The following is a 10,216-nucleotide window of genomic DNA, read 5'->3' as shown; positions in this document are numbered from 1 at the left end:
CCCTGCAACCCATCCTCTCAGCTTCTAAAATTCCTCTCACCAGGGTGATTATTTCCTGATTCTCGGCACCTGTTTGGACAGACAGACACACTGACATTTACAGAGCCTCAAGAACTGCAAGCTTTTATGCATACCTATATAAAGAGGTGTTGAAACCAGCAATCTGTAATTTACAGTCTGCAGCAGGAGATCCACTGGACGCAGCATGCTGGAGCATGAGCTCTGCTGTCAGCCCAATTGTCAGCTGGGTGCCAAAGCAGTGGAGTGATGCCCCTTGGGTCACAGCTTTCTGCGTTGATCACAAATTAGTAGAGTCATGAGTCTAAAGAGAACTGCTGAGCTCCTGAGGCACTCAGCAGACCTTAATGAAGTGCTCTTACATGCGTGTACACAAACATGTGCATACGTGTGCTGTTGAATGGTGCTTGAATCATCACTGTTGCCTGTCAAAGAAGACATACAGTACTGTTTCATTGACACAGAAATGTCAGTTATCTGTGATTTCTACTGAAGAGATGTAGAGGTATTTCTAGAAGAATTGGTGCCTCCTGTTTGAAGGGTTTTGGCTTTGAGGCGCTCAGCTTCTGTGTAGTGCTGCCTTGTTAATTCAAATGAGTGCTTTGTGTTACTTAAGGCTTTTTAAATTGTTCTGCTGCTGGTTAGATTATGTCAGTGCATACAGTTCAGTATAGATTGGCTACTGAAGGAGAATGCACTGGAGTAGGAATAGCAAATTGCTCTAATAACTGCATAGCAAGTCACTCCCAGCTGGCATTTACTGCAGCCAATGGTCTCCAAGTTCAGTGTCTCCTTGCCATTTGTCTTCCCAGACTTGAATACTGACCTGTTCTGCAAGGCAAAATCCTCATGTTTACAAGAAGGAAGAGCTAAGTCAGAGTCCTCTCAGTGAGTCGCTCTTCTGTCCAGCCCTCACCTTGCCGTTCCTCAGATCTGATTTGAATCCTGTAGCTGAATGTTTGTAGAGACAACGTGCTGCTTACAGTGAACAAATGGGAAAAGGAGCTGGGGCCCTGTAGGAAGGGACACAGAAGTCACAGTGGATACCATGTTGAATCTGAACCATCTGTGGTGTGCTCATCGTGAAGTTAACTGCATCCTGGGCTAAATCAGGAGTATGGCCAGCGGAATGTGGGGTGGTTATAGAGATTGTAGGGCCAAACACTTCTTGGAGATGCCACGTAAAGCAGGCAGTGGTCACAGGTTAGCTCAGGGGTTTAGGTCTAGGAAGCTGATGTAAGTTTGGGACAGGTCATGAGAGGGGGTGAATGTCTGTTCTTGGGGGAGAGTACACCCAGTGGAACAAACCACGGCTGCTCCAATGTGGGGTTTAAGGGAGTCCTGCAGAGCCCCTTTCACTGCTGGCTCTGTGATGCAGTGACCATCTACCTGGTTGGGTGCCTTTCAGGTTTACCAGGACTTCACTTTGTACCTGAGTCTTGTATGAGTGCTGTAATCTTGCCTATATGGAACAGTGGTTAGAACCATGTGATATAGAAAATAGTAAATCCTTTCTCCTAACTACAGCAGAGAGCATTGCTGCTTGGGACACTCTCACAGCTTTCCTGCCACCTTCTGACCAGGTCAGCATGGCTGGATCCCTGGGACCTGTGAATCATTTAAGAAATTGCTAGAAATACTGATGTGTGAAGGAGCCCTTGATGCTTCGAGACTTATAAAGGCAAACTGGGATCATCCCTCTCCTTTTACCCTCTGGTTGAGCTCAGAAATCAGCTGACATAGTTAAGCTGACAGTCATTAAATTTATGTGTCCTTTGCTTCTGTCATTCTGTCCTCCTGTCTGATCCAGCAATTTGGGTCTTTTGACCTTTGTGGCATGTGGCAAAGCCAGTGTATCTTGGCCTCTGCCTCAGACGCCTGTGGTTTGTTGTTTAAGGAAGTTTATTTCTCAAGGATGTAGTCATAAGGCAGCAATGTGTATTTCTATTTTTGTAGACATACCTAGAGAGTCAGGAAGGAGGCCAAAACCCTTCCAGAGAAGATGGGCAGCAGATCTCAATGTTCTTATCAATGAGATGCAAGTTCATAAACTACAAAGGAGATACAAGCTGTAGATCAGGGTGAGTAAAGAAAGACTGGAAAAACAAACGTGCCTGCGTGGTGAGATGACCCCAGAGGAAGGCAGTGATAAATGGCTGGGAAAGCACTTTGGGAAGAAAAGGCTGGAATTGTAGGGTAGGTGTGCAGGACAGAAAACTAAAGCTGTTTTAATGCTGAGCATGTAGTCTCAATATAAACAGTGCTCAGAAATATTGTCTTCAGGGTCGTGAAGGTGAGCAGCAGCCATTACTGATTTCATTGCTCTGTACTTTTTGGAATCCTTTCTTTGCCCTCCTGGGCTGACAGGCGCCTTGTTCTCTGTGCTGGGTTGTCCATCCTGCATCAGCAACCTTCCCAGCCTCCTGGTCTGCTGCTGCGTTGGGGTGGGACCCCATTTCCTGAATGCTGCCTTGAAAGGAGAGATAAGAATGTCCAGGAGGAACATCTTGCTTATTCTTTCCTTCTCCCTGTGATGAATGAGAAATTGTCAGGGGGACCCGGCTGGCCCTGGAGGCCAAGGGGGAGTCCAAAATTCTAATGACACTGAGGAATAAAGGCCAACCCTCTCAGATTATAAGCATGTGAGCTTTTCCCTCTCCTCTCCTCCACCATAGGCAGCTCTGTCCCTTTATGGTCACCCCGGGAGGAGTAATACCTTTGTTCTGTTTAAAGCCCTCTTCAGAGCAGACACCACTACTGGGTAAAAAGAGGTGAGTAAATGGTGAGCCCAAAATAGGACTTGCCTGAAAAATGAGCTGAATGAAATGGAAAGCACATGAATGGCTGTGAGGATGGCCCATTTGCTGTCACAAACATAGACAGCTCTGAATCATGTGTGACTCTGAAATCTGTCAGTCCAAGAGACTGACAGGGACACATTGGCTTGGTAAGGCCCTAACTGCACACAATTTTCTTGCCACTCAGCTTGCCCCAGGGCAATGCACCAGCTCCCTCTAAATGCAGGGTTACTCAGGGCCTTGGTCTGGGTCTTGTTTCCTCCTGCTCAGCTTCTGGCACTGGTATTGTCTGCCCAGCCAGCCATCCCAGAAGGCAGCCCTCCCTCATCAGTCACCAGTTCTGACACAGGATCTGTCTCTGACACCCACTCCTCCTTTCCTCCCTTCTCCCAGCCTTGCTGTGGTATATCAGCACCCCTGACATTATGCAGCCCGTGTCAGTGATGCATCCGTCCATCCATCTGCCATGAGAAGTGACCTGCTCACTATGTCCCTCCACCCTTCAGTCGGGCAGGAGGCTGCCTGTCTATTTGACTGCAGGCACAGTTGTGCTTTGAGGCAGAAAATACAGAGAGCATGTGACACCAGAGGCAACATGTAAAAAGCAGCTCATGGAGGCTGTTGGAGGACCAAGTTGTAAATCGGGCTGTGAGGTACAGTAACACAGTTCCTATTCAGAGGCTTTGCCTGTGGCAGTCTGTCACACATCAGGTCACTGTCATATGGGAGAGTGAATGAGGAAACTGGTTGCCATGTGGTGTTTGGAGGCTAAAAGCTCAGCTTTTATGATTCGTGATGCAGCATGGTCCCTCACAAGGCCAATGAGAACTCCCAGCTGTGAGCCAAGGCAGCTTTGTGGGATGATATCAGAACTGCTTTGGGCCTGGACCCAAGACAGCATTTGTAGGCTGGGTGCTTACTGTCTTGCTTCGTGTCATCTGTCCTGTTTTGTGCCTGCACATGGGAGCTCAGGTTACCCAGAGAGCATTCAGAGCTTGGAAGGGCACATGTCTGTCTGGTGGTGGTGCTGGGCCAGGTGAGCTCTGCTCATCTCCTCAGCCACAAGCAGACAGTAACTTCATTTGAAGGTGTCTGGAAGAGGTGAATTAGAAGCCCAGTTTGGTTATCTGCAGGTTAGGTCTTGGCAGTTTCTTGTATATGACTGAGTGCTTGGCACGTGCTCACGTTTTTCTGCTGCTTCCTAAGATGCAATAATTGATCCAGCGTGCAGAGCTGACAGAGGGCAGGGGAAAGGGGCGTGCAATAGTTGTACAACTATCTTTTGTGACCATGTCTGCTCCTTGACTCCATTCTTCTTGAGCATAAAGCTGGAGAAGAGCACAGGATGGATAGCATTCTTTTTCACCACAAAGGTCCCTGGTTCCCAGACTTCATGCACAGGCTGTACAGCTGTGTTTTACCCTCGTCTTTATTACTTTCAGTTCAACTCCTAACAGGCAATTTAATGACTGAGTTGCAAACCTCAGTGTGCAGAGGGCCAGAGCTGGCTGTGCTTTAGGGTAATACTCTGTGGGTGAGCAATAAAATCTGCCTACATCGTAAATAAACCTGAATAGCTTATTTTGGCAAAGAATTCTCATTCCTGACAAATGCAGTTTTGAGACAGCCAATTACCACTTACTAATCTAGGATGAAATACTGTTGGAAACTGACATCCCAAGTCAGCTCTGACACAGCATTTGGTGGATTTCCAGTGGAGTCTTCTCTCACATGTGTGATAGGAAATAATCTTTATGAGGGCTGTCAAAGGGAAGGGAATGCTCAGGCTTACAAATCACTGAAGCGGGTTATGGGAAAGGGATGTGTCAGGATTGCAAGTAAAGCCTGTTACATAAGGCTGCCCGTTAAGTTTGAGGTCTGTTGAGTGAGGCATTTTCAAGTTTATCAGATGGATTTTTAGCATCTCCTGTATTTATCTTCTTTTTGAAGCAGAAGCTCTTGTTCTTCTGCAGCAGGACCTCCTGCATTTTGCTGTCTGAGTGTGCATAAAGGTGTATCAGTGTGATTATTTGGGATGTGTCACTTGCCACTTTAACATCTTAAATCTGTTGCTCTCTTTTCTCAGCAGACTGTGGGCCATCACAAGCTCACACCAACAGGAAGTTCTTAGCTACTGAGGGAAGGTTAGGAGATCCTCATTTCAGGTGGCTGCTGTGATGCCAGGGAGCTGAGACTCCAACCTCAGAGAACTGATTTCTTCAAAGTAAAAGAGTTAAGGAATAACAGCTCCATTTGAGTTACCTGATTTCTTGCACAATACACAAAATGCAAACCTTCCTGCCATTTTATCCTGGTGTGCCTCTTCCCATGCTTTCTTTACAATTAATTGCTGACTCAAGCTCTGACCCATTTATGTACACTAGATCCAGGTGATTCTCAATAGATGTCTCCTACCAGAGGAATCCTTTGCTGATGAGCAGGACCTGGTGTGCATCTGATCTCTGTTTCCAGCCTGGCCTAATGATCCCTAATCCTCAGTGAATGGCTTCTAGATAGCTGCTGCCATGGAGGGATGCACACAGATGTGTGGGCAACAGCCCCCAGCTGCTCTCAGCCTCCCCACAGGGACACAGCCTCGTGCTTTTCACCTTGAAGCTCCTAAATTCACAGTACAGGTGAGCTGGTGCTGGAAGTGTGCTCAGTCCTTCTCTTTTGTTCATAATACCAACTCTAAAGAATTCTTTCAAAAAGGAATGTTTTTTTTTTGAGACATCCTTAAATCTGCTCTCTTTAACTGAATCTCAGTTTATCTGATCAGTTTGTTAACCTTAATTATTCTTGAGATTGGTTTCAAAACAAGCTGTGGTTTCATTCAGGGCTGTTCAGCTGTTTTAATGAATTGCTGTGAGGAGGAAGCGCAATCTGCAGAAAAAGCAGAGCTTCAGCTGACTTGTGAACCATTGCAGAATTATGTTTATTACTGCCAGATTTGTGCAGCACCATTACTGGTATGGACTGAAATAACAACGAATAGGAGGCAGGTGCCTCGGGTTCCCATTAAAAAAAAAAATGATCTGGATGTCTGGCAGGATAACAGCCCTGTGACAGCCTGCACCTACCAGAGGGGGGAGAGATCAAGTGTGAGGGAGAGAGGCAGAAGGCGAGGCAGTGAGCAGCTGAGGATCCCAGGGACCCGGTGCTGATCCCACAGCTGAGCACGGACTGCAGGAGCTGCAGCTTCACCACTGAGCACACGGCAGAGAAGAGGGGGACCTTTAGGAAGTCGTGTGCAGGTGAGGGCTGCGTGCCTGTTTCTGTGAGTAGCTGGGTTTGCTGTGAGCTAATGGCTTGTTGGAGCTCCTGGAGATCGCCTTCAGGAGAGGGGATCAGAGGGAGAGGCAGATCCTGATCAGCTCGTGTCTGCATGAAGGGGAGCTGTGAGCCCTTTGTGACACTGCAGCTCCTGGGGCAAGTTGAAGGGGAGAGAAACGGTCACTCCTTGCATCGCGGTTGTTTCTGTCTATTTGGATTACTTCTCTGTTGGATGCTGCCATGACTTTTTAGCTCTGGATAAGAGTTATCTTGTTCTGATCTTTTCCTTCTGGATGGGGAGAGAATTTGACAGAGGACAATCTGCAGAAGGAAGGGGGCTGCGTTCCCAGCAGTGGCGACCTCTGGCACTTTTATGGGTGCTCAGCATTGACTTCTGCAGGCAAAGATCAGGCAGAGCACTACGGGAACAGTGTTGAGATGTATGTTATGTGAAAACATTACGTATACATGTTGAAATGTTATGTTTGTGCATCCTGTGATGAAGGAGAGAAGGCTGGACGTGCTGCAGCCTCGTGGAGTTCCACAGAGATTTCAGTATCATCTGTTTCACTAACAGATTTCCTTGCAGGTAAGGGTGTGGTGTATTAAATAGTTTGTAGTGTGAAGATTGAGGGCTTTTTTTAACCTGTGGCTATTGGTAGGTTGGGCAAACAAATCAGAAGAGGGGTATTTGTTATCTGTTCTAGTTTGAAGTGGGCAGGAATGGGAAAAAGCCATGTAAGTTGAATCCCTTGCGGCACCTGAACGTGCACAACTCCCACTGAGGCTTTCAGTGTTTGCTGCATTTATTTAAGAACAGTTGTTCTGAGCAAAGAAGGCACTCATACACCTCATGCAGAGGTAAGAAAAAAAACCAAAACTGTTTCCTGATCCACCTGGGTCGTAGCCACATCTGACAGAAAGGATGTCCTGAATTTCATGTGTGTGCGACCAGCAAGAGCAGTACTGTCAGAATCACTTGACTGAATGTTGTACGTAGAGCTGCAGGTAACCCATTGCCTTCACTGGACTTAGACCTTTATTCCATTCTCTTTGCCCTTCCTTAACTGAGTGCAACTTTTTCTCACTTATGTCAAAGTAAAATTTGAACCTGACTTCTGAATTTTGCATACCTTGCTCGTTGCTTAACCCTAAATATTTCTGTCCCAAGGCCTCCCTGCCATCCCCCTGACTTTCAGTGGAGGGAACAACTACCTGTGCTGCAGAGGAATGCTGTGGCTTGGCTGTAGTGTGAGACTGGCTTTCGACCCTGTCTGTCTGTTGGTGTACAGGAGAACATAGCCAGCTTTTTGGAACCACCAAGTCTTGTTTTCTTCACTTCTTGCTATGCCTGAGCTGTACAGTGGGCACCGGTGGCTCTAGGAAGAGCTGCTTCAGTCATCACTCAGAATTGGTGGGTTTCATACTGATATACTGGAGAGGACAGGAATTAAAGGAAAACCAGAAAATTGGAAGAATTGTGTTTCTAATATCTTTTTAAATTCAGTCCTGGAATATCTGGCCTGCAGCTGTTGCCTCTTTGATGCTTCTTCGCTGCCCCATGTTAGGGGAAGGAGCTTGCTTCCTTGGAAAATGCATCTTGTTTGTGTTGCAGGCAGTGGGAGCTGCTGAGTGTTGCAGGTTTTCAGCAGGATGCAGTAGATTCACGGCTGGCATGCAGGGGTTAACAGGGCTTTTGGGTGGGCGGGTTGAAAACAAGCTGTGAAATGGAAGAAGGTCAGCCTGTTGGAGGGGTTTGCTCGGTCACAGATGGTTTTAAGTTATCAGTCTGTCTGTAGGGGAGGTTTCCCTTCCCTCTCCCCAATACAACTTAGGTAAACCAGGACTGGAAGTAAGGCAAAGCTCCATAGCAAAATGGTTAGATTCAGAGAAGCAGGCAGAACTGTGACTGTCCTGGTCATTGCTGGAACCTGCTGAGTGGCTAGTGGTACAAGCTGACTCCAGGAGCCAACAGCTGTTTGTTGCTAAATACCATCAGTAGTGCAGTGTTCAGTATGGAACAAATCACTGGGAAGGAAGGGAGCATTCATGGGAAAGGGAGCTGCAGGCAGCCCTGGGGCTCTGGGTGGCTTTGGGGCATTCCTTGGGCTCAGTCTGCAAGCAGAAGGCTCTTGCTGAAGTAGGTGAGAGCTGCGTTTGGATTTCAGTAAAACCAATATATGCTTATTGCAGGAGTGTTCCCATACTTGACGTGAAGAGTTGCTGTCTTGAGATACTTGGTAATGACTGGTTTTATTAAAGGTGCTTAATGCTCAGGCTGCAGCGCATGGTCCGCAGAGTGATGCAACTGCTGCTCTGTGCCAGTGAGAGGAGCGTCAAAGGAAGGATTCTTGGGGTGATTGTGGGTCAGGGCAGGTGGAGGAAGGGGCTTCAGGAAACCCAGTAGAGCACTGCTGGGAAGTGCTGTCTGCTGTGGTTTTTCCTGTGTGTTCACCCCCCACTGACTCTAGATTTTAGAACTCTGATCAGTTAGAACATCAAAGGAAAACTTTATTCTGGTTCTTGTAGCTTTGCAGTATGCAAACCATAGACAGCATGATAAAAATACTTTCACTGCTAACTGCTGGAGCTAGCTCTGTATCTCAGAGTTGAGCATACGTGTGTTATGAATTTAAAGTAATACATGGTACACAGGGCAAAGTTGAAAAAAAATAAAAAATAAATGTGCTTTTAGGCAGGAGTGAATGAAAGGGGAACCCCAGAGTGAGCAGCCCTGGTTGTGTGTTGTGCTGCTGGGGTGGATTTCAGTCACAGACTGGCCAGATCTCCAAGCACAGCCAGCTTTGTGGAGGAGCCTTTGCTGCCTAGTTAGCTTTCTGGTGGAGGAAAGAAGGTTCTCATTTTGCAAGGGTAGATGGGAAGCAGAAGGTTTTGGGGTGCAGTGTGCTGCCCTTGTGTTGCCATGGTAAACCTGCTTGTGGGAATGGGAGTCAGTCTGTGTTTGCACTGGAAGTCAACGGCTGCAAAGGGAAATGTCTGCTTTGCCTTTAGCAGTGAAAGTGTTGCAGAAGGAACTGTTTCCCTCAGGCATCTCAGTTGTCTGGTCTGTGTTGCTGTAGTATGAGGACCATGCCCAGACTTGGTTGCCCAATTAACAGATGCCAGAATCCCGCATTCTTCTCCTAATGACTTAAGGCCTTGTGACTCTGAGAACCAGGCTACTGGTGTGTCCTACAAAACTTGGATGTCCGCCTTGTCCCTTCCTTAAACTATGGATCCACACGAATATTTGCACCTTGAGACACAAAGTCTTGACCCAAGTGGCACTTGGAAATCCAGCATGGCCTTGACTGATGGTCGCATCTGACCACGCTGGCTAGCTGCCGTGTTTGAGGCTTGCCAAAGGCACCGGGTTCAAGCATGCTTCCTATGCTGCACTGGGAACCAAGGGTGTATAATCCTATAACCACAGACAGCACCCTATAGAGACATCCTGGTGAGGCTGCCGCTGAGTGCAGGCTTGGCTTCCAGGAGAGTGGAGAGGTGAGGAAGGAACAAGAACGTATCATTTCTTTTGGTATTTCTTAGTGATGTTTAGGTCAGACTAATGAGGGATGTGGCTTCTTCCATACAGATTGCTAATATCTGTGACCAGGAGACCTCTTCAACTGCTATGAAGAGTTCTGTGATCTGAGGCAATGAACCAACAGCTCCTGGGAGGAGCAGAATCGAATTAAAGCAGGATCAGCTCAGAAGCTCGACCTCTAAGGTAGTGAGTTTGGTCATGTCTCCTGGGATACGTGGCAGGGGTGATACAGAGCTGGGAGAATGAGATGCAGCCATCGCTGCCATGGTGGGCCCTGCTCTGTGATGCTGCTGTCTGAAAATTGTGAATGTTCTGGGTCTTCCCAGTGTCCTACAGCACACACTGATTTCCCTGGTAAGATGGCAGGCTGTTGGAGTTCTGCTCTGGTTGTCCCATGGAGCACCATGTAGCATTGGTATGCCGTGGTTTCTGATCTTGGAGACATCTTGTGATGGCAAGCAGGAGATACGTTGCCTTGTCTTCTGGATGCTTAGTAAAAGTGATGTATTTGCTCTGCAGACCTTGTTGCAAGTTTATTGACTGTGTGAAAATGCGTGTCTGTTATGAAATTTATGGATGT

General features: G+C 47.3%; 1 protein-coding gene across 50 annotated transcripts in view; it reads left to right on the top strand.

Annotated features, from left to right (window-relative positions):
* Window positions 1-5,877: 5,877 nt before the first annotated feature.
* IGFN1 (immunoglobulin like and fibronectin type III domain containing 1) overlaps window positions 5,878-10,216 on the top strand; it is a 29,544-nt gene continuing 25,205 nt past the window's right edge. For 48 of the 50 annotated variants that reach the window (XM_048925904.1, XM_048925896.1, XM_048925910.1 and 45 more), the window contains exons 1-3: window positions 5,878-6,070; window positions 6,595-6,678; window positions 9,685-9,819. The gene's annotated coding sequence lies outside the window, so the exon portion shown is untranslated. The remainder of the gene's footprint in view (window positions 6,071-6,594; window positions 6,679-9,684; window positions 9,820-10,216) is intronic. The other 2 variants (XM_048925857.1, XM_048925856.1) reach the window with 2 other exon arrangements.

This window comes from Lagopus muta, chromosome 24 (assembly GCF_023343835.1).
Source record: "Lagopus muta isolate bLagMut1 chromosome 24, bLagMut1 primary, whole genome shotgun sequence".
NCBI lineage: Eukaryota > Metazoa > Chordata > Aves > Galliformes > Phasianidae > Lagopus > Lagopus muta.
Note: the sequence above shows the minus strand (reverse complement) of the source record. Positions and strands in the feature narration are given on the sequence as shown.